The sequence below is a fragment of the Triturus cristatus genome, chromosome 3_2, assembly GCF_964204655.1.
Source record: "Triturus cristatus chromosome 3_2, aTriCri1.1, whole genome shotgun sequence".
Classification (NCBI taxonomy): Eukaryota; Metazoa; Chordata; class Amphibia; order Caudata; family Salamandridae; genus Triturus; species Triturus cristatus.
In genome coordinates this window covers 685568351-685593640 of record NC_140584.1, presented here as the reverse complement: position 1 = coordinate 685593640, position 25290 = coordinate 685568351, and the positions used below count along the sequence as shown (strand labels likewise).

General features: G+C 47.5%; 1 protein-coding gene across 3 annotated transcripts in view; it reads right to left on the bottom strand.

Moving 5' to 3' along the window:
• The window catches only part of MAP3K13 (mitogen-activated protein kinase kinase kinase 13), a 408282-nt gene that overhangs the window by 278433 nt on the left and 104559 nt on the right, over window positions 1-25290 (bottom strand). The window contains exon 1 of one of the 3 annotated variants that reach the window (XM_085648732.1): window positions 7237-7366. The exons of the other annotated variants lie outside the window; for them this stretch is intronic. The gene's annotated coding sequence lies outside the window, so the exon portion shown is untranslated. Of the gene's footprint in view, window positions 1-7236; window positions 7367-25290 lie in introns of those variants that run through there. 3 annotated transcript variants of the gene reach the window in all.

Genomic DNA, 25290 nt, shown 5'->3' with positions numbered 1-25290 from the left:
TCCCACCCTCCAGCACTGGCTGGCAGCTATGCAGATGGTGGAAGTGGCCTTCCAACGGGGGCGATTTGGTCCATATGATTAGGGGAAACTCCTGGGAAACATATTTGGGCTACAAAGTAGCAGGAGTACTATTCGCATTCCCAGTACTCAACATAGAGAGGTATTTATGCTTTGGTTCCCCCCCTGGGTCACGCTGTCCTGTCTGCTCCCTAGTAGGCTAGCTGAAGTTTGGGAGGGCAAGGCTTCACATAGGGTGGTGACTGTCGGAAGGTGGTGGTCATACTCTGACTAGTGCTAGACTCAGATAACTGAGGATAGAGGAAGTACAGCGGGCTTGTCAACTTTCCTCACCCGCACTGGCACTTCCTGGTAGGAGTGGCTTGTCATTGGTATCGTTCTCCAGCCATGCAAAGGTAACATGGGACCAACGCCTATTTAGGTTTTAGGTCATATCAGTCAAATACCACGGGGAGATTTTGAAAGAATGGCGGCACTTGTCCTGATGCGCTGGATTGAACTGACAAGGAAATTGAGGCAGAGTCTCGGGGGGGGGGGGAAGGGGGGGGAGGGGTGTCCTCCGCCGAACTTGTTGGTGATTCACCTGGGAGGGAACGACCGGACCACATTAGGCAGAAGAGCCTTGCTCCAGGACATGAGGGACACCTTATGCCAGCTAAGCAGCATCATGGGGTCATGCGAACTGTGGTGGTCAGAGATGACACCACGCACTGTTTGGAGGGGAGCACGTTCAGGGGAAGGTATTGAGGTGTCTAGGAGGAAAGTTAATCGAGCCATGCGCAGTTTCGCAGAGCAAAGAGGTTTTGGCTTCATCAGGCATGGTCTTACAAACGCCAAGTCCACTGGGTGCCTGGAGGGAGATGGGGTGCACCTCTCTAGTTTAGGCATGGATCTTTCCCTACTGGACCTAGGGGAAGCTTTGTCTGCAGCAGGTTGTAAGTAAATAGGTCTACCTTGGTGGGGGGCCCTGGTAGTGACGGTGGCCACTCCCAAGGCTGTGGAGGAGTTACAGGGCGATCCAGAGTCTGCAGATACCAAGGGGTACTTCATGCAGCAGCACAGCGTGGTGCTTAGCCAGGATACCCAGGGATGTCTAGAGTTGTCCCCTGGAAGAACTACGGCGCCCCGTTAGTCCTACGGGCGGTTGTGGGTCTAAGCAACCGGGGGCTGCCAGCATACGCTCCGCCCACCTCTTTCGGGGGGGCGTGATTAAGCACGTGGACTGGTGGTCCACGGATGGGAGGGGTGGCCCCTCCCAAGATTTGGTAATCGGCGACTGCCACGGTGTAATTTAGGCTTATCAGACGGGCAGGCTGCATAGGGGTTGGCCTGCCCTGGGATCGGATCGCCCGTAAGATAACCCACCATGTTTGCATATTGGTTATGCTAATAAACCTGCAGCAATATTTCTCCACTTACAAAAGTGTTGTGTGGTTTATTTATGTACTTACTATGTGTTATGTGACAACAGTTGCCGATATTGGCACTATGCAAGGCTGCCCGGGGGGGTTGCGCAGCCGCCCCCCTAACAGGGCGGCCGCCTTAGTGCCGCATGAAGGCACTGGGGGCAGCCGGTCTAGTCCCTGGGCGCAGCCAGGGAAGACGTCCGGCAAATGGTTACTTCCGGCGGAGGGGGGAGGGGCAGGGGTATTTAGGCTGTCCCCGCCCCTTCCTCGCCCTCTTGTTCCACTCGTCTCGCCTTGCCCACCCCTCCGCTTGCCCAGCAGACGGAGGTACAGGGGGGGGGGGGGGGGGGGTTAGGCTTTCTAACATGTTATTTTGTGTTGCAGGAGGAGTTACAGGGCGATCCAGAGTCTACAGATACCAAGGGGTACTTCATGCAGCAGCACAGCATGGTGCTAAGCCAGGATACCCAGGGATGTCTAGAGTTGTCCCCTGGAAGAACTACAGCGCCCCGTTAGTCCTACGGGCGGTTGTGGGTCCGAGCAACCGGGGGCTGCCAGCATACGCTCCGCCCACCTCTTTCGGTGGGGGGGGGCGTGAGTAAGCACGTGGACTGGTGGTCCACGGATGGGAGGGGTGGCCCCTCCCAAGATTTGGTATGCACCAATCGGCGACTGCCACGGTGTAATTTAGGCTTATCAGACGGGCAGGCTGCATAGGGGTTGGCCTGCCCTGGGATCGGATCGCCCGTAAGATAACCCACCATGTTTGCATATTGGTTATGCTAATAAACCTGCAGCAATATTTCTCCACTTACAAAAGTGTTGTGTGGTTTATTTATGTACTTACTATGTGTTATGTGACAACAGTTGCCGATATTGGCACTAAGATCAACAGACGATGATTAGACGCACTTAGGGGATTCATGCTATAGCTCAGTGTAAGTAAACCTAGATCCATTGAGCATAGGCTTTCTAAACGAATAGGCTTTAAGAAAATGTGCATTAGAGGTATACATACAGGGCACCAGAGGCCAGATGTGCTAAATACTGGTAAAAAAAACATAAGTGGTAATTTGCTGGTTCAAAGTATACCTGTCTAAAAGATCACAATATGTTCAAATAGGGGATTCTCCGTCCAATCCCACAGCTGTTCTATTCAAAGTACTACAAGGTTCTGTCCCAGCCCACCTATTATTCAATTTCAATGCTGAACCCATGAGCGAGATATTCCCCAAAGCAGGTACTGACTTCCATCAGTATGTGGAACATATACTGTTTTACCTCAAAACGTATGGCACAGATGATATTGACATTCTAGCTTAATTGACATAAGCTCAAGGATGTTCCAGATGGTATTCAAACTTAATCCTCAAAGGGCTGAATTCCTGCTACGATCATCTAAAAGACCTGAGTCCCTCTCTCCTGACTGGATAGCAAAGCTACAGGCCCTAAACATATTGCCCTAGACTGTGTAAATAGCCAAATTCTCGGGCATCACCATGGACAGCTCCCTCAGTCTTATCCTCCATGTGAAAGAAATCAGGAAGGGCAATAGATTTCAACTGAAGCTGCTCAATCACATCATTCACCCCCAACAAGACTTCAAAACCGCCATACTGACACAAGTGACATATCCCACGAAACATGGCAATTCTCTAATAACCGGACTTCACAACTCCCACCGAAACCCTCTGAAATCCGTCCTCCACTGTGCAGCGAGGCTAATAAGTGAAAGGAAGGGAACATTCAAGAGGATTACTCCCTATAGCGAGTAGCAGCTGAATCTTGCTCCACTTCTACAAAAAGTTTGATACACCTTAATTCAGCACCCTGAACAGCAGCTGAAACAGTCTAGTAAAAAAAGAGCAGCCTAAAAAGCAAATCCAAACTACTTCTCGAAACACCTTGTTTCAGAAAAATGCCTCAATTCAGTGCACGTCCCCCAGAATGCAGCTCGAATACAGAATGCCTTTCCACCCATGCACGATTACAAACCCTTAAAGCCAAACGAAAGAATCGCCGATTAAAATGACGCGAACATCACTCACTTTGTTCATGTCTGCTGATCATAAAGACGTGCCACTGCTGCACTACCGTTGTGCTGTTGCTGGGCTCAGCTGGATAAAACCAGTGCGGTACACCCAGTACCAGGCACTTCATATCAAATCCTCACGCCATGTAGAGCTTTAATGAGCTCTTATGTCTCCTCCATGACTAACCGAACTCAGCACATCCTATTTCCCAAAACTGATAAGTATTGCAAATATATATATATAGTATGTACCTTACATCTGTACTGCTATTCTCTACATATGTTTGATCACTACTGACTAAAAATGTGTATACCTTTTAAATGCTCTAATGTTATACCGATGCCAGCCACAGCTCTCCCGTGCCTCTCTAACATTTTTGATATCATTTCTCTCCCACTTTCAGATTTTGTGCAAGTCCTTTTTCTATCAACGAAAAGCATGCCAGCTTTGGACTGTGCCACAGGCGGACTCCTAGCTACCAGATCCAGATGCCACATTCGTCCCGTGTAGAGGTAGCGGTAGATTTGAACACTGCGGTAAAGTTTAACTGTAGAGCATGCGTGTGGCAAAACTGAACTTAAATGCTCCAAAAATTTGGAACGGTCTTCCCCTGGAGACCAGGACCAACCCATCAAGAACCCTCTTCAAGAAAGAAGAAGAAATTAAACTACTGAATAGCCCCTTTCCTCTTGGATTCGATTCGTCCTACCTCCAGGAATCCAGTTGTTCCTTGGGATTCTTTTGTCTTTGTTTCTCTTGTGTGACATTCCATAGTTTCTCATTCTGACAATACCAGCTATGTTCTTATCATCCCCCGTCCACCACAATGTATGGGTACATTGCATTACTATGTAGTCTTGCCTCTTGGCATCACCCTGTGACTCTATGTATTACTTTGTGTAGATTCCATGCTGTTCTCCATTGTACAGTGCTTTGATATCACCATATGATTCACTCCATGTACATTCTGTGTTACTTTGCACTGTACAGCGCTCTGACGCTATAAAATAGCATTGTTCGCGCTATATAAAACCTCATGTATTGAAATGGAAATGAGAATCCTTGAAGTAAATCACCAATGGAAATGTATTTGATGAATGTCCAGGACTCTGGGGCATACTTTTTAGACTCAAAGTGACACAAAGACAAGAAATAGTACATTAACATTCTTATAGTCTATTTGCCGGGAGTCATGTGATTTATAAAAGGTTCCTGAATTCATAAGCATGCCAAAAACAGAACTTCAAGACAAAAATCTGCCTCCCCCTCCCCCGCACAACGAGCCTGTAATGAACTCGCTGATAAGGTATATGGCTAGGCACGTCGGACGTTCTTATTCCGGCAGGGACAGTGAGCGATGTTTACCTCCAAGGTCACTAAAATGAGTACCACTGAATTAGGTAATAGCAGTAAAAGCCCCTGGACAACAAAAAGGCAAGTCAGTGGCACTGGACAGTAAATAAAAATAACTATTATTATTAAGTAATATAAACAATTTTAAACTCTGATTATCCACTAATAAACATCAAGGAGAAATTGTGGAGAAAAAAACTGTGCCGAATGACAGCTGTTCGTAGAAGGGTATGAAAACCAGACATCTGTTTGCAGAAATGTACCACTGGGACCACACAGCTGGCCCGCGCCAACAACATCTGTACTGCCCTAAGCCTAGCGGAAGTCCAGCATTACTCTTGTTGTGCTCTGTTCCATTTTCCTTTTGATACCGCTCAACAAGATTGGTTTGTGTATTCACGGTTCTTTCTTTCCTCAGATCCTGTCTCCCACATCTTCATTTCTCGAACCCCCACGGTCAAGGCGTCATTCTTCTCCTGAAGGATGCTAACCTCATACAATATACCTGGTCCTCCGATGTCTCACTGGCCCTCCGTCGCGTCAGGCCTACAGGCCTCCACTTCTTCACCTGCCCCGTTCATTCCATCTTCCTTCTGAGCTTCTCCCATCCTTTCCTTTGAGGATGAGGTCACAGAGCCCCGTCAGAGTTACGCCCTGTGACTTATTACTTCACGTTTTCCTTTGCTGCTACTGTCTCCTCGAGGTGCCCCCACACTTCTCACTGTCCTTCCACAGCACATTAGCACTTTCAGAATACCATCGACAGCATGTACAGTTGTTTCTAATCACTTGCAAATAACAGGTAAGTCTAATGAACCATTTACAAATGACGTCATGCTAACCACCATACATAAATTGTGCGTGTAAGCATGCAGTCATACGTGGTGCCAACCTCTCCCCTCACCACATCCCTTGTAAAGCCCAGCAATACACTGCCTTGCCTGCACGGTTTGCGCTGAACGACACGATTCCTCCTTTTTAGTGGCACTTTCTCACCTAGAACATTATGCAATACTAAGACAGACTGCAGCCCGCATAACAACCCAGCACAGGTGAAGGGAACACAAGTATACTGGTAAGAGAAGACCACGACATCAAGGTGGGGGGGGGGTCATACTGCAGCAAGTCAACAGCAGCTCCCTCCCCCACTGCATTATGGTATACGCAGTCCATAGCGTTTCTGAACTACTCACGTCGCACATAGAAAAGTGTTTGCTGCAGCTTGGCACAGCCAGTGCTCCCATTTCTGGGCAGGTGTTTCCTGGTTCTCGCCCGTCGTCAGCAAAAAACTAGCACGGGGGTCTGGGGTGCTTAAAATGCCACTTTTGGTATATCAGGTAACTGCCACTCTAAAGCGAGCAGGTACACCCCATGTCTTGTCAATCAAATGATTCCCGAAGGAGTATAACATTCAAAAGGCTAGGGGAGGGGTGGGGGCAGCCGGAGTTCTCCCAGAGCACGCTGGTACATGCAGTCCATGGTGTTTTTGAATTCCAATTAGAAAGTGTTTGCCGACAGCGTGGCACCGTTCAAGAGATGATTACAGCATCTGCCTTTTTAAAGAGTTTCTTTACACCAAGAGTAACTTCCTTGAAATCAGAAGCAACGGAAATGTTTCAACTCTGTTCTTTAAATGTGTTTAATCTTGCCGAAAGTTATATAAAGCCGCGCTAAAGTGTTAGAGTATTCTGCTGACAAAAGCATATGCGTTATGTAAAATTCATGCACGCGAGCATGCCCACCCCCGCCGCGTATCCTGCACAGAAATCAGTTTATTGTACTTTACGCAAAAACAGATGAACTCTCAATATATTCTTTGATTTACATTTACTTTCAACCTCTGACATGAAGACGGGAATCCGACGATGGGCTCAATAAATAGACTCGCTGCAGAATGAGTGCAGGGTACAGTATACTTGCCTCTCCTACCCCCGGGGGCGACTGCCCGCCAGAGCCTTGCCATCACATACCGTGCCCAGGCAAGAAGTACCACGTCTGCACTCGCTAACCCACACCCCAGCTCGTCTTTATTCACTGTGTATCCCAAACAATCGAAGAACCAGGGCTTTCGTCCAACCTCTTTAGGCTTCTCGCATAACGTGACCCTTTGTTTTATAACGGGATGCGGGTTTACGTAACACGTAGGCATTACATTGTAAAGCATATAATGCATTCTGTAATGCCCACAAGCAAAATATGGGTGAAAAGCTACCATGCCAGCTGCACATGTGTTGCGGTGTCTATTCTTCCTAAATACAAAGGTTGCCTTTTCCTTTCCTCTGCATCAGTTTCTGGTCCAGTAATCCCTCCCGCACAGATGCACGCGCCATCCGACCTTCAACGCTCAGCACGAACACTACACACCTCCCGCCCCTCCCCCGCACATCTTCCAAATAAAACAAAGAGATGGGAATATGCGAACTCACCAGGCTGAGGAATTCCTGCACATGCTCCTCTATTTTCCCATCCAGAAGTCAAGACTGCAAATCGAAAGGGTGCGAAGGAGACAAACAATTGAGGGTTCCGGGAACGAACAAGGAAATTCCACCCCCACAATCCTGCAGCCCACTGAGCCCAGGGACTCTGCTGACGTCACAACGGTTTCATGAATGGATGGAAATGGGGCTGCTTCAGAATTCAGCACAGGCCACGCTCTGACGTCTGGAGTGTGCTGAGCAGAGAGGGGGAGGAGTGTCAGCCAATCGCCGCCCAGCAGCCCATGCACTGCCTCTCGCCTACAATGGATCAGTACGGATAATAAACACAGCCCACCAATCCGGTGCGAGCCCCGCGCGCTTCAGTGATGAGGTGCCGCCGATCATACTAGCTGGGAAGGGGAAAAGACAACCGTGTAATTACTGCTGAGACGTCGAGTTACTACTATCTTCAGCACTTGGGGCGATTGTTGTGGAGAGCAATATAACCAGACGCCGCACTCCCGGCCCCATCAAAAGCATACTCAATATTGAATTTAACAAAGATTTTGATTGCCTTTGTTTCCACTTTTTTGAGCACTGAGCTGTTCAGTATTCCAATAACTACCATCTGTCAGACACACGAGAACTGCGGCTTTTTGGCGCACTACATGCAGCATCCATTCGTGTTACGGAACATGGAAGCACTGACAGAGTGCAGGCAGGACACAGTAGATATGTTTACACATGTGCGTGGTTCAGTCCATGGTGACAGGCAAGACACGTAACTTAAAAAAGCTTAAGGGCAGCTTAGTGCCAATATCGGCAATGGTAGTCACATATGCACACATGATACATCAATAAACCACACAACACTTTGTAAGTGGAGAAATATTGCTGCAGGTTTATTAGCATAACCAATATGCAAACATGGTGGGTTATCTTACGGGCGATCCCAGGGCAGGCCAACCCCTATGCCGCTTGCCCGTCTGATAAGCCTAAATTACACCGTGGCAGTCGCCAATTGGTGCATACCAAATCTTGGGAGGGGCCACCCCTCCCATCCGTGGACCACCAGTCCACTCGCTTACTCACGCCCCCCCCGAAAGAGGTGGGCGGAGCGTTCATGGCAGCCCCCGGTTGCTCAGACCCACAACCGCCCGTAGGACTAACGAGGCGCCGTAGTTCTTCCAGGGGACAAAGCTAAGACATCCCTGGGTATCCTGGCTTAGCACCACGCTGTGCTGCTGCATGAAGTACCCCTTCGTATCTGCAGACTCTGGATCGCCCTGTAACTCCTCCAGAGCCTTGGGAGTGGCCACAGTCACTACCAGGGGCCCCACCAAGGTAGGCCTTTTTACTTACAACATGCTGATTACCGGGCTTCTCCCAGGTCCGGCCAAAAAAAGTCTTAGCCCATACAGGACCGGAGGCCAGCATGCCCCTTCAGGACAGGTGCCCCCATCCTTTCTAAACTCCCCGTGGATTTTTGACTGATATGACCTGAAACCTATAATTAGGCGTTGGTCCAATGTTACCTTTGCATGGCTGAAGAACAATGCCTTTGACAAGCCACTCCTGCCAGGAAGTGCCAATGCGGGAGGAGGTAAGAGTTGACAAGCCCGCCTTACTTCATCTTTCACTCCGTTGTCTGAGTCTAGCACTAGTCGGAGTATGTCCATCGCATTCCGTCAGTCACCACCCAATGTGAAGCCTTGCCCTCCCAAACTTCTGCTAGTATACCAGGGAGAAGGCAGGACAGAGTGACCCAGAGGAGAAACGTATAAAATACCTCTCTATTTTGAATACTGGGGATGCCAATTGTTCTCCTGATACTTTGTAGCCCAATTGTGTTTCCCAGGGGTTTCCCCCAATCATATGGACCAAATCGCCCCCGTTGGAAGGCAACTTCCACAACCCGCGTAGCGGCCAGCCAGTGCTGGAGGGCGGGAGAAATTACTCGTTACCGTTACTCAAATCAATGGTACCTGTTTCATCGAACTCAAGGACGGGATACTAAGTGAACCTACCAGGATCTGCACCTGAAACCGGAGGTCGGACCCAAGCCCCTCTAAGTTCTGCCGCTCCACCTGCCTGTGAACATGAATCCCAGGGCAGACCTCAGGCATCTAATCCATGCGTGGCCATGCCTGCGCCAAAACACTTCTGAAAAGGCATGACAACAGGCTAACCACCAACATTGCATTCTGAATGTTTGCTGACACTGCCAGGAAAAATGCCCATAACTGAAGCGACTGGTGCCAAGCCATCACCTTATCAATTTAACCTTCTATGACTGAAAAAATGTGCTCTTGTGGTTGTCCGTATTAGTGCTCCCTCCCATCCATATCAGCCCTAACCAGGCATCCCGCACCCTCTTGGCACTGGCACACTCCCCGCCCCAGCAGACAGACAGTGCCTGTTCGTGTCTAGCCCCTAACCTACGTTTATCCCTGACGGTATACCAGGGCATGAGGACACTCAGCTAACTCTACTGCTGAGTGCACGTTGCACCATCACAGGTATGTCTTTGCCTATTCCGTGTCTGGCTGCAAAGTTTGATGACATTGCCAGCCCAGTCCCGGGCGAAAATAGAAGCTTTACAGCTGCTGGTGCTATTGATGGTACACATAGCCTGTTGACACTGAATGTAGTTCCCTTACTACTGTTGAGCCGAACCCACAACCATACCTTCCTGCTAATAATTGTTTCCTAAAAGAATGTTGACAAATCTAAATTCTGCAATGGCGGGACTGCAAGATCTAATGAGTTTCTAGGACACCTAGTTCACTTCCACAACATTATCACTTATCGCCGTGTTGCATGAGCAAAGGGCAACCTGTCGAAGTTTTTTTTTTTAACCGTACCCTGGACGGTAACCCCAACTGGCCTTGAAGCGAAACAAACATGCTAGGACAACTCAGCAACCTCCCTTCGACTTTCAAGCTGGTTATATGCTCAACAAATTGGCAGCTGATAGCTCCGTCCCCCGTGTGACCCCTGCATGCCAACTTAGCCAGAGGGCGGGGGGCGGGCCTTCAGGACTACTTAGCATGCACCTTTCTACCAGGGCCTAACAGACCTTTCTCATGCTGCCTGGCCTAATGATTCTGGCCCTGCACTAGAGGCTCTCTCTTCGGCCGGGGTCAGAACCAATCGCCAGGAATATTGCTTAGCCGAGTGTGCTGCAAGGTTCTGCCTCCTCATCCATCGCAACCAGTTATGTAATCAACACTCATCAGCCACCTAGCAGCAAGACTAGGACCCCATGAGTCACATCAGGAATCACAGGCACCGCCGAGAGCGGACGCGCTCACCCCATCTTACTGATGCCCAGACCGCTTGCATGTTGCTCACAGTAAGGCTGAGACAAGAGATGCTGATAATTAAAAGCCCTTTGCGATGACGTTAGCCAGACCCAACAGGGAGAATCATGTGAAATGAGGTAGGGACCACTATACCCGCCTGTTGATCAGTCCCGGTGTATTCTGTCACGACCCCTACCAACCCTTAGAGATCCCCCTCAACAACCTGCAGTGGCCAGGTGGCCGGCATCCCGCAGGACCTTCAAATCCCATTTACTCTCCAACTCCTTGCCGCCTGGCGGCACTACCTGCTGCCGGTGTCGTGTTGCCACCACAACTCGCCCCTCTTGACCCATAGCAAATTACATCGCTGAAAATGTGTGGTCCCCTGTCAGGGGGTCGGTGAAACGTGTAACATGTGTCCCGAATGAACAATATACGTGATGGTGTGCCGGCGTATAGGAATCAGAACCTAATAGTAACTGTGCCTGGACCTAGTTTTCAAACCTGTGACCTATATATTATGCATGGTGCTTTGCAGCACAGCCTAGCCCCTCTGATCCGCTTTACAAACCTTGGAAGCAAGCCTTTGCTGGTTACCCTCAGACCCTAGCCGTGCACGCCTTAACCCAGGGGGTTCCCGTACTGACGGAGCCTATGTCCGAACAGACTGACCTCTGCATCCCCCTTCCGGATAACGATATTGCGCCTAATGCTAGCCGGCTTACCGCTAAGCGTCCCAGGGCATGAAATGCTAAATCCAACCACATCATCTATGTTCTCTGACCGCAAAGAAAAGATAGTGTGTTCACCAAACTAATGTAAACTAAATTGCAAGCAGCACTTGTCAGGAGACATTGAACCTCTGTCAATGAAGTGCAGCAAACGTGGCAATCAAACTTAGAGGGCAGACACGCCTCTATATCCCTTCACTCCAAGATGACAAATGAGGCAATCCAGCCCCCCCCCCTCCAAGGCTAGAGGGATAGCTTGGGCAGGAGGAAAGCGTACTGTAACCAACGAGCCAAATCCTACATCCGGGAAACACACAGTCCTGCAAAACAGGGTACTCTGACCTTCAACAGGATCACACAAAAAGACCGTCACAATAGCCCTAGTGGTATCGGTTCAACTGCCTCACTCATCAATTACCGGGCAACCAAAGTGAAGCACATGCAAGTTTATAGGTTGGCGCTGGGCAACCAGCCCACAATCCGTTAAAATATTTTTGGTCGAACAAATGATTGTCCTGCCGTTACTTATGGAGTCTTGGAGGAGACCTAGAACCCGGTGCTCCTAGGGATGCACGCTGTGATTCAATCCGAAGACATACTGCACGATTCAAGTAAGTAAGGAGTGTATCACTGTGGCTGTATGTGGCAGGGGAGAGAATGTATCTGTCCCTCCCCCCGGAGTATTGACTATCCACTAGTCAATCCAAATTTAAGTCTCTGGTAAACCTTCACTGTCTTGTAAATACCTGAGACTACCCTACGCGGAGCTGGTCTCATGCGCACATGCTGCCCAGGTGTAGTGCGTAGCACATGATCGCCAGTTTGCTTGGAGCCCCTTAAACCTATACCTCCCTTGCACCACTGCATTATCCACCGCAGGCTGACCTATTCAACACTGGAGGCCTGGGCAACTCTGGCCGTCCCTTGCTTCCCCCAGTATATTTACATTAGCTATGGTTCACCGCCTGGTAAGCATCCGCAACGCATGACCACCAAAGAAGCATGTAGGACCGCATAAAAAAAGACAATGCCGCGCACCCGGAACCACCCAGTCCAATACAGCACAGGAAAATTAGATGCTCGATAAGCATGGGTAGTCCAGTGCAGCACTTTATAAAGTTCCAGGGTAACTTTCTCACAGAGTGGTATAAAACAGAAGAGGCTGTAAATTAGAGCCTAGGTTCTAAACCTCCCCATTCACCGATCCCAGCGTCGGGAAACCCCCAAGCCACGCACCTCGTCCGCTCTATCCCGTGCACCACCATGTACATCTGCACCCGGAGGAAGCCAGCTGCATCACCGGAACACTGTGGCTTATGTCGATGGAAGCTCCAGCCTCGGTAAGAAAATGCCGTAGATCTACACGATGAGAAAGCCTGCTGTTTCATAGGAGTGCTCTGGCTCCTGTTAAAGGAAGCTCCATCTCCATAAGAAAATGCTGAACCTGTGCACGCGGTGAAGACCTGATGGAGAGCGCGCAGGCATGAGCACCGTAATTACATTACATTCAGTCACGGGGGAACTCCCCAGAATCACAGGCTGTGGCCGCGACCTCAGGGCTCGATCCCTGGTCTCCTGCACCAAAGTCAGCAGTTCGGGCCACGGGGCACTGCACCCCCCCTCCCCCCCAGCCGTGCGTTGTACCTCCACCCGGGAGGCCTGGTGACCATGGGAAGCCGAGGCACGCCCCCCGCAGCCCACTGAATGTAGAACACTCGGCGCCCGGCATCCCTACTGTAAGGCTTACTCTTACAGTGACTACACAGTCACAGGGGGCGTGCAACGTTACGTTATCTAGCGCGAGATCGACCCGAAGGATAGGAGCCGCAGAGAAGGGGGGGGGGGACCTCGCACCCCAAAAACATTCAAAGCACCCGTCACCTACCACTGTACCGTCTGTTCTGTGCAGGAAGCCGGGACCACCCCGCGTCATGGGGGGCATGGAGGAAGCTTAGCCCCTTTGTGGATTGCCACGGTGGGGAGGCTGGTCAATAGTAAACTGAACAAGCGCCGCCCGTGCGAGCCTAGCGCTGTACCCTGTTACCTCGCCCCTCCCCCCGAGAGGCCCACCACATGGACGCCACTACAGGCGTATCATAGGGCTAGATTGACGCTTAGAATTTCAACGCTGACATTGCAGCGGTAAAACTGCGATACCCGCGAAGCCATAGGAAGGTTTGTATACACTGAGCGCCGTGAAGCAAAACCAACTAGCAGTCCCCCGGGCTCAGGTGACTCCGAGGGCACCCTCATGCCGACCGGCTCTCTCCCCGCTCCCGAGAGGACCCGCGACCCCCCCTGTTTCTGAAATGCCTAGGCGCATGTGGTGGTGGGGCCTGCCAACCCAGTGGCAGACGCCATAGACCGCGGGTAGAAGAAGGGGATGGGGGAGAGCGCATCGCTCGATGTCCCCCCCACCCCTCCACATTCATGGCCTGTGTGAGACGGAACCGGGAGGCTGCCCGCCGCGGTACAGCAATGCGGTATGCGATGCCCGCTTTAATTGTTCCCCGCCGGGGGGGCGGGAAGCAGCCTCGCACACTAGCTGGTGCGCCCCCCTCCCGCCCCCGCACAACTCGACCCGAAGGTAATGGCGCGCTTTCCATAGCACCGTATTTCACGCATTCTGGCACTGGGAAAATAAGTGATATGCCCAAGGAATTGGCGCGCTTTACATCGCACCGTAATTACATTACACATTCAGGCACTGGGAGATTAGGTGATTTGCCCCGGTATTGGCGCGCTTTACATAGCACCGTATTTACATTACACATTCAGGCACTAGGAGATCGGTTATTTGCCCACGTATTGGCACGCTTTACACAGCACCGTATTTACATTACACATTCAGGCACTAGGAGATCGGTGATATGCCCAAGGCATTGTCGCGCTGTGCCAGCACCGTATATACATAACACACTCAGGCACTAGGAGATCGGTAATTTGCCCCGGTATTGGTGCGTTTTACATAGCACCGTATTTACATTACACATTCAGGCACTAGGAGATCGTTAATTTGCCCAAGGCATTGGCGTGCTATGCCAGCACCGTGATACATTACACATTCAGGCACTAGGAAATTGGTGAATTGCCCAAGGCATTGGCGCGCTTTGCAAGCACCGTATATCTATTACACATTCAGGCACTGGGACATTGGTTATTTGCCCAAGGTGTTGGCGCGCTTAGCATAGCTCCGTATATACATTACATGTACAGGCACTGGGAGATAAGTGATTTAGCCACGCATCACCGGGTGTGGACGAGACCTCGAGGCTCGAACCCTGGTGTCCTGCGCCAGAGGCGGCAGCGCAACCGATGGACCACATCCTCACCTGCATGGCGCAGGCATCAACCGTTCTGCCACCGTACGCTAAGGGGCTCTGCCTTGCGTCCTGCCGCCCGTAGGCACACGCTGCGCTTCACACGGGCGGGGGAGGGGGGGAGTCGACGACGACCGACGGCCTCGGGTTTGCTGAGCCCCCCCTCGCGCCACATAGATCAGGACGCCCGGCCACAAAGGCCGCCTGGGGCACGCACGAGGCTTGCGCCTCCCTGCACCATTCCATCCCACGGCCCGCAGACATACTACGGCCCCACACGCGCCGCCCGACGAGAAAGCCAAGTCACAGGCCCTGGGTGCTCGCTCGATGCTCGCCCCTCCCCCCACCCGTGGTAGTCCGTACTAGGGGTGGGCGGAATTTGCGGAATTAACCTTCGCAAATTATCGCGAGAATGTTTAAAATTATCGCAAACAAGCAGAAATATCGCAAAGATGCGGAAGTTTTTTTCCGGCATGTTCGCGAGATTTTCTGCATGGTTGCGGGTCGCCAACTTACCCATGTGGTTGCTTGCGGGCGCGGCCATCTTGTTTTGAGTTGTTCTCGCGGTGCATGATCGCGAGAAGAAAGACGTGATCGCGCGACGCATGACGTCACTGCGGGCGCGAACTGTCGCGAGACAGCGCAAATGGCTAAAAACAATACAACATCTCATGGAGAACGCGACCGGATCAAGAAAACTTGTCGGCGAACGCAGGGATTCAGGTAAGGCGATCGCGCGCGCGCGAGAATGTATCATTTTACAGCGCGAGCAAGAAACAAATTATCGCCAAGCTGCGGAAACCGGAATTTTTGACATTTTCGCGCTCTCCGCGGAACGCAAAAATGTCAAATTATCGCAATTTCCGCGAACGGAACGAAATTTTTGCCCAGGCCTAGTCCGTACCACGGGGCCCCGTCACCTGGTGCTGCCCAGGGACAGGGCCGGGGCGGGGGAAGGTTGACAAGCGGACTCACTGTTCTCACAGGACGAGACGGTGATTTGCGACCAGCGGCGTGCAACCAAGGCGAGACGATGAGCTGCGACCTGCAAGGCGAGACGGCGAGGGACAAGAGGCCGAACGATGGGCAGGGAACAGCCTAAGTACTCCTGTCCCCTCCCCCTCCCCGGAAGTGAGGTCGGCCGGACGTCTTCCCTGGACCTAGCCCAGGGAACTAGACTGGCGACTCCAGTGCCTTCCTGTGGCACTAAGGCAGCCGCCCTGTTGAGGGGCTGCTGCGCAACCCCCCGGGCAGCCTTGCAGAAGTACTCTCGGGTGCAAAACAATAGACCGTGCTTCCCGTCGTCACTTCTACATGGTGCTTCCTGAAGTTTGCTTTATTAAAAGGGAAAAAGCAAATGGACAAAATCAGCTGCAGAGTCAGACGAAAACAAGTTGGAGAAGGAAACCGAACAAATGCATGGACATGTTAAAATTGTATTTGAATGCATGAGGCAATTCGTGTTAAATACAAATTAAACAACAACGTTTGCTAGTCCTCCCCGATGACAGCTATTAGGGAACCTAACAGCAAACCGATCCTGGGTTTGATGATAAGTCGAATAATGCTGATTGAGTTCCTGCATATGTTTTTATGGTCTCTACCCGTTATGCACAGGTATTCTGATAAGTAACCAATTGCAGATCTGAGATTTTCTGCGGTGTGGTACCATACCAGCATCAACTGCATATGCACCACGATTGCCAAGCTCAAGATGGCAGCTATCCAACATTTAGCTGTGTGGATGCAAGCCTTGGTCAAGCCAGAAGGGTGGATTGTGTTGTAGACATTTTCAGTCTAGCCTTGCAAAATAGAGGCAAAATATTCACCCCCCCCAAATAATGGAAACCAGCACCACCAATTGCAGCATGTTACAATACACATGGCATTGTCACATATCCAACTACTGTATAGCAGCAGCTATACATTGGTGAAGTTGGGAACCTCCATCGGAGTCCCAGGGGAATCAAGGATTACTGGGCTCAGTTTGTGTCAATCAGAGCAATTTACCAATTGTGTCCTGGAGCTTCACCCTACTGTTGGACCCAAAACCGATCCCCACGTACATCCATTTAGCAGTTGACTCTCAGGGAGGTGGTGTGGTGTTAGAAACTCAACACCTAACAACCTTCAACAGCAGTCAATAAACCACTGTCTAGCCAGTACAATGACTTTATTACTATTCAGACAACTATAAATACAGAGGATAATCAACAGAGGCCATTGCCTTATGGATACTAATAGAAGCAGCTTCCACTCTATCCTCAGGTACAGTAACATGCATTTGCCCATGTCCAGCGAAGGGGAGTCTCTGTGGCCACAGGGAAGCTCTTGTAGCTCACTCAATAATCCCAGCAGTTCATCTTTTACTCCCTCGTCTGGGTTCAGTGTCACGGTCCCTTCTGTCTGGTAAAGTTCATGTAGTTCATTGTGAGCAAAGGATGCCTGCTGGTGTCACTGTCAGCGGTGACATGCTGCTCTGGTGGTGTTCATACAGCAGGTCCCACCAAGCGCTGGTGATATTCTCTTTTGCTAAGATTGCTGGCATCTGTCTTTCCGTTCTGTAGCAGCAGTACCAGTGAAGAGGGGGCTGCATTGGAGTCACAGTGCACGCTGTCCTGGTGGTATTGAGGCTTGGGTTCTTCTATGGGCCCAGGACAAGCCACAACACAGACAAGTTAAATGCTCACTGTGGGTAGCAGCAGTGATGTTCTAGTTTTGGTGCAGTCTCCTCACAGCACATGTAACATTCCTCTTCTACTTCAAGCACAACGGCAGTCAGCTTCCTGCAGCACCTGCATGTTTATTGTTGTTACACAGTTGCCTTCAGAATTTGCTCTTTTGAGAACCACTGGCACCCTCTGGTTCAGGTGACCGGGTAGATGCCAAGAGCTCACGCCTCACCCATTGCACAGTGGTGCAGGTCTCTTCCCCATGCCACAGTGATGGTGTTGAGTCATCTCGCCTCAACACCATCAGGAGTGTCCTTCACAGCCCCTCGCCTTCACAGTAATGTCTTCCTCGTATAAAGGCACCCTTAGTGCCCCACCTAAACAGCTCTGTGATTGAAGTAGAGTCCTGGCAGCCCCTTAAAGTGAATTCAACCAAATTTCGCTAGGTTACTGGTCACAAAACAGGAAAATAAGAATGGGAGGTCGCTGTTCCAACCCTATCACTCTAAGCAGTCTCCAGATCTTTATTGATTTGAACCCCTCTTTCGCCTGATTTTTTAGGTTTGCAAGGGATTCTGGGTAACAAAACCTGGTGGGAGGCAGTCAAGTCACCCCATCCTGGATTCCCCTGGGTGTCTAGTTTTCAAAAATGTATAGGTTTGTTAGGTTTCCCTAGGTGCCGGCAGAGCTAGGGTTAAAAAACTACAGCTAGGCACTTTGCTAAAAAAGGGTAATTTTGCATTGTGAAAATGTGGTGTGTTCACGTTGGGTTTTGAGCCATTTCCTGTCGTGGGCACTATGCCTACCCCTACAAGTGAGGTACCGTTTTTATCGGGAGACTTAGGGTAATTCAGATTTGTAAAGGAACTGTTATTACCTATTGGCTTTCGATGCATTTCTGCCTTCCAAATGAAAGACATTGTGTAAAAAAGAAGTCATTCTAAAAAATGACTGATAATTCTCATGCTAGTATGAGTATTACCAATTTCGGAAATGTGCAAATATCTACTGTTTCTAAACTCTATATTTTGTTCCCATTTCAGAAATACATAGGTGTCTTTCATACCGATTTTCCATGTACACATTTTTACAGAATAATTACTATATACCCGGTACATAATAAAAAACCATTGCAAGTGTCTGCTCAGTTTTTGGATCTGGGTTCGTCGGGTTCTTGGTGAACCTACAAGTCCTATATATCCCCACAACCAGTAATGTCCAGCGGATGTAACGGTATATTGCTTTCAAAGAGCTGTCATAATTAGAAGAAGTTACAGGTGAAAACGTTGACACAAAAGTCTTTTTTATTCAACAAATTTTCAATTTATCCTATATTTAACTGTTAGTTTCTATAAAAAAAACCTTGATGGACCTACACAAATGACCCCTTGCTGAATTCAGAATTTTGTCTACTTCTCTAAAATGTATAGCTTTCCAGGATCCATTATTGCTTTTGTACCCATTTCTACCATTAACTGGAAGGAGGTCGAAAGCCCAAAAAATAGCAAAAATAGGCTATGTCCCAGAAAAATGCCAAAACTGTGTAAAAAAGTTTGGGTTTCTGACAAAAGTCTGGTATCCCCTAAAAGCTGGGAAAATTGTTATTTCAGCCCCACAAACATTTTTTTGATAACACTTGCAGGGAAAATCTCAAAAGCTTTCATTTGCAGCCTGTTTTTCCCATTTCCCCCCCAAAAAACTAAATTTTGCTGTATTTTGGCTCATTTCTGTGACCCCTCCAGGGGAATCCACAAACCCTGAGTACCTTCAGAATCCCCATGATGTTGGAAGAAAAGGACGCAAATTTGGCGTGGATACCTTATGTGGTCAAAAAGTTACAGGGGCCTCAGCGCGCACTACCCCAAATAGCCAAAAAAGGGCGTGGCACAGGAGGGGGAAAAGCCTGGCAGCGAAGGGGTTAAAAGCAGTAACCCATTTACCCATCTACATAAATGTATCTGAACCTGTAACAACCAAGCGTGCATTGCTTTTTAAAATAAATGTGAATAAATACTAGCTACAGCGTCTTTTTTTTGCTCGTGACAAAATAAAATGTGGATAAATACAGAAAAAATTACCCAAAAATAAATATGGATAAATACAGATGGAAATGTTAAAAAACGAAATACCATAAAACCGGGAGCCCTAATTATATTGTAGGGCAGAAAACACACACTGAAAGTGAATTAACCCACCTAACTCATTATGGCCAGAGATTTTACAATTATCTCCTTTCATGTTAGGAGTTAAACGCCTTGGCAAAACGAGCCAGGACTCTACATTCACTCAAGATTATATGTTCTATCCTATTCTCTATCTTGTAAACCGAAAACAATAAGCAGATTGTCAGAAATTAAAACTCACTTGGTGTTTAACAAAAAATAGTTTCCTTAATGGAACTTTTCAGCTGAAGATTAGTTCTCAAACACCAGTTAAGGAATTGCATTCTGAGAACAAACTCACATCGGAATCAAAGGAGTTGTAGCTCTGAACTAGTGCGCATGTACAAGCACCACATTTGAATTGTCTTTCAACTGTGATCCAGTCTTCAGGTGGTACAGTTAAGTATATAGAAAAACAAGTTTATTTAGGCAATTGTCCATAGAACATGCTAAAAATACATGAAACAGTTAAAATGGATGATTTAACCCCATCTAACTGACACCCCCCTCCTACTACAGTTCATCATTAAAACCTCTGTTTGACAGACCGTAAAAAATGAGCAATTCCTACTGCCACATCTAAATAACGTATTTCTGATAACAACTCAACAGCTTTCCTTCTTTGGAGAGTTTCATATTTATAAAATAAGGGTCTTAAAAACTTTATAAAATTTGAAAGATAAAAAACACAGTCCATAAGTATATGCAATAGAGAACATTTTACATTCAGGGGGCAGGGACAGAGACCGATGTTATCATGGACTTTGGCCTAACATGGGCGGGATGAATGGATTGGAGTACATCCTACTCTAGCGCTTAAGATTTCATTCCGTAAGCTGGGGTTTGGTAACTGCATCAAATATGGAAAGACAATGTCCTGGCCTAGAGTAGAATTTGAGAAACTGAAAGACAGTTTCTTGCTCAAATAGGTCAGGTCATTGGTCTTGAGCACCACTGTTGCAGACTCATTCGAAACTAGTTTCCCTGGGATGGGGGAACCGGACGTAATTGTGTCACTGTTAGAATGGAGGTTCTTAATAACGGACAATTTATTTCTTACTTCCTTTGCCAACCTTCTTTTACTACCTTGAATCTCATCCCAGCATTGTTTGGATACTTTGATCACTTCATCGTCCTCAGAGAGGCTAATGAAGTATCTTAAGGCCCGAGGGAAGGCCAGCAGACTCCAGGAGAATAGGATGAACTCTTTCCTTATGCCCTGGGCCATAGTACCTGGAGGGAGCGATAGAAGTCATCTGAGAACTGCCCCTTCTAATCGGTCACACTCATAAAGGGGATCAAGGGAAATGATCTCTCCTCCATATAGACCCAAGGGAGGCATCTTCCTGTCATAAGCCCTGCATAGTGGGATAGGGGACAACCCCCAAAATTTCCAGTATAATCGAGACAAACAGCTAGCCTGCAATAGTGCCTTCTGCTTAGTACAGTCCCAATGTGTGTCTTTCAGGTTCCTCCTAAAAGTCATACCCCAGAAATTGTATTGCTCGATTAGCTCCACCTTCCATGTATCTAGGTACCAGGTGAACTTTTTTACTCTTTTCCCAAAGACCAGGACCTTGGTCTTCTCCAGATTAATTTGCAGCTGGTTTTGATCACTATATATTGCAAGGGCATTTAGTTTCCTCTGCAGACCAATTGGAGTACAGTCCAACAAAACCAGATCATCTGCGTAAAGCAGATAATCAATGTTCTGTTTTCCAGCTTTGGGGGAAAAGGACTTTGTTTGAGATATAAAAGTGGTGCAGTTAAAAAGGCTCTTGGGAACTTGAACGATATATATATATATATCCTACTGGCGGTCGCCAGTAGGTAGTTATAGTTAGGACCACGTTTCCATAGGAAAACCTCAACATTCTATTTTGAATAACTTTGGCGCCGGTCGACGAATCCTCGCGAATTTCTCAAAATAGGTGGGGCGCTACGCTACGCTCCTACCCTGAAAGTCTCGGGGGGATTCGTCAAGCGGGGGCTGAGATAAAAGGGGGGTCCCAAAACGCGTTTTTCCCATGCATTTTTCCATAGGACCTTTAGAACGAGCTACAGCCCGAACGGCTGAACAGAATTACTAGAAATTTGGCAGAGAGGTAGTCCCTATGTCAAGGAAGTGCCTTTTGTAGGTTTGGTGTAAATCTGTTCAGTAGATTCTGAGAAAATAGCCTTTAAATCAATATATATATCTGAGCCCGCTTACGGTACGCTTACCGTACGCTTACGGTAAGCTTACGGTACGCGTACGGTGGCGTGCGCGAGCGCGATTCTGATTGGCTCTTAGATCTTAGTAAACATTCGAATCGGTCGAAACCAGGAAGCGGCGGCCGCCATTTTGTGTATTTCACTCTGAAAAAAAAGAGTGAAAACAAGGAAAGGGGGCAATGAGGAGAGTTACAGACCCCCTAACATTTGTAAGGGGGTCAAAGAAGGACAGAAAAGTACAAAAAAAACATTTATTGATTTAAAAAAAAATCACGGGGTACGCGTACGGTAAGCTTACGGTAAGCGTACGGTAAAAAAAAAAAAAAAAAGATAAATGAAAAGCAGATTTAAGAGTTTAGAAATTAGGGAGCTCTAAAAAGAGCTGTTGTGTTTATGAAGTCATTTTTTTAGTGGTACCTACAAGTAAGTACCGATGCAGAGTCTAAGGTTCAAGAGGAAGACTCTGTTCCCTTCATCATTGAAGTGCACACCATCTCCTCTATAAATGTCTTGCATGTCATAACGCAAGTTGTTGTGGTAAATGGCACCCATACCATAGTCACGGAGGAAAGCAGAAACAGATTTGTTGACGTGCTTTCTTGCTTTGTCAATCTGTGGACAGAAATGATTGGACCAGTTCCATTTTTGCCTTTGGCATATGTTGGAAAACACAAAGGCAGTTTTAGGGAAAAGTGTAAACAGTTGTGCAAAGGTGTCCTTCATAAGCATTTCCAGACCTACCCCAGTCAAAGTGCCTAGGTCATTGCCACCACAGTGCACTATTATGAGGTCAGGGTGTTGGATTTGAATGAAGGATTTCACCAATGGCATCAATTGGTGCCACTTTAACCCTCTCTGACCAATCCATTTAATGTCTACATTTGGCAAAGCAAGGTCTCTCACCATATCTGTTTTCTCTGCAAACTTTTCACTCCAGAAGACATAGCTGTGCCCTACAATCCACACTGTGAACATCTTCAAAGGAGAACTGGATGCACTCAGGAGGTGTCTTTCAGTAGAATGGCAATAAGAAAAGAAAGACAGTTTGGAAATGGAGGCATACATATTTTTTTAAAACAAAAAGAACTGATTGGCTGTTTCATACCATTCTAGAATAAAAACTAGGCTGTATGTGAAAATTAATAGAAGCATGTTTTGTATTGGTACAAAAAAATGTGTAACCAAAGAACAGTACTATGGATTTGCTGTAAGGTTTGAAAAGTCAAGCACTCTTGCTCTGTGGAATTGAAACATTGTGTGTCGAACTTCTGACCTAACTGCACACAGCAGTGTTCCATGAGCTGTTGCTATGGTAGCAGGCAGAAGTCAAGTTGGGGGAAGGGTACTAGGCAGAAGTCAAGTTGGGGGCAGGGTACTTTTGGAAAAGGGTTGGTTTTCAACCAATAGAAATGTGTGAATACATGTGAAAAAAAGGGGGAAGCACTGAGATTTGAAACTTACATGTATATGTGTGGAAAAATAGAGGGAAAGTTTGCCATTATCTGGTTCTGCTGAGAGGAGAGAGGTGAACAGAACAGAGATCCTGGCTCTGATAATCTGCTGTTTGAGTGTCACATTTCTTTCACAACTAACTAATTTTAAAGGTGAGTTTACAGTTTGAGAGGGGATGTATGTGGTAACTTAAGAAATGAATAATAGAAATGGGAATTGTTTTTGTTGTAGTTACACATGGTGGTTTCATAATGTGTCAGTGTGTAAAAGTGATTTACACTTGCCCCGAAAAAAAAAAAGAGCAGTAAGTGTGCTTTCAAATTGGCAAAGAAATTTCGTTTTGGCACTAATGTGAAAACATGACTCTGTGTGCATAGAAGAATTATAGGCAGAGATTTATTGCGTCTTGCTCTGGTGATTTCACAGTTGCATTAGATGGAAAGGGGGAGCGAATTTTTGGGGGAAGAAGCAGAGGCTTAGCACACACCCATGTCCTTGCCGTGTATAGTCATGCACAGTATTTACAAGCGAGTGGGGTTTTCAGGTTTCAGTCTGTAATGCAAATACATTCAGCATCACTAAGGCTGGTTGCCCTTGGTGGAGTGTAGGCAGTCACAGAGAATGCACATGGTGGTGGTCTGAAAAAAAAACAGCTTGGACACGTGCAATTAAATAAATCAAAAATAGTGGTTTCATAATGTGTCAGTCTGTAAAAGTGATTTCAAATTGTAAAAAGAGATTTTCACTTGGCCCGAAAAAAAAAGAGCAGTAAGTGTGCTTTCAAATTGGCAAAGAAATTTCGTTTTGGCACTAATGTGAAAACATGACTCTGTGTGCATAGAAGAATTATAGGCAGAGATTTATTGCGTCTTGCTCTGGTGATTTCACAGTTGCATTAGATGGAAAGGGGGAGCGAATTTTTGGGGGAAGAAGCAGAGTCTTAGCACACACCCATGTGCTTGCCGTGTATAGTCATGCACAGTATTTAGAAGCCAGTGGGGTTTTCAGGTTTAAGTCTGTAATGCAAATACATTCAGCATCACTAAGGCTGGTTGCCCTTGGTGGAGTGTAGGCAGTCACAGAGAATGCACATGGTGGTGGTCTGAAAAAAAAACAGCTTGGACACGTGCAATTAAATAAATCAAAAATAGTGGTTTCATAATGTGTCAGTCTGTAAAAGTGATTTCAAATTGTAAAAAGAGATTTTCACTTGGCCCGAAAAAAAAAAGAGCAGTAAGTGTGCTTTCAAATTGGCAAAGAAATTTCGTTGTGGGACTAATGTGAAAACATGACTCTGTGTGCATAGAAGAATTATAGGCAGAGATTTATTGCGTCTTGCTCTGGTGATTTCACAGTTGCATTAGATGGAAAGGGGGAGCGAATTATTGGGGGAAGAAGCAGAGGCTTAGCACACACCCATGTCCTTGCCGTGTATAGTCATGCACAGTATTTACAAGCCAGTGGGGTTTTCAGGTTTAAGTCTGTAATGCAAATACATTCAGCATTACTAAGGCTGGTTGCCCTTGCTGGAGTGTAGGCAGTCACAGAGAATGCACATGGTGTTGGTCTGAAAAAAAAACAGCTTGGACACGTCCAATTAAATAAATCAAAAATAGTGGTTTCATAATGTGTCAGTCTGTAAAAGTGATTTCAAATTGTAAAAAGAGATTTTCACTTGGCCCGAAAAAAAAAGAGCAGTAAGTGTGCTTTCAAATTGGTAAAGAAATTTCGTTTTGGCACTAATGTGAAAACATGACTCTGTGTGCATAGAAGAATTATAGGCAGAGATTTATTGCGTCTTGCTCTGGTGATTTCACAGTTGCATTAGATGGAAAGGGGGAGCGAATTATTGGGGGAAGAAGCAGAGGCTTAGCACACACCCATGTCCTTGCCGTGTATAGTCATGCACAGTATTTACAAGCCAGTGGGGTTTTCAGGTTTAAGTCTGTAATGCAAATACATTCAGCATCACTAAGGCTGGTTGCCCTTGCTGGAGTGTAGGCAGTCACAGAGAATGCACATGGTGGTGGTCTGAAAAAAAAACAGCTTGGACACGTGCAATTAAATAAATCAAAAATAGTGGTTTCATAATGTGTCAGTCTGTAAAAGTGATTTCAAATTGTAAAAAGAGATTTTCACTTGGCCCGAAAAAAAAAAGAGCAGTAAGTGTGCTTTGAAATTGGCAAAGAAATTTCGTTTTGGCACTA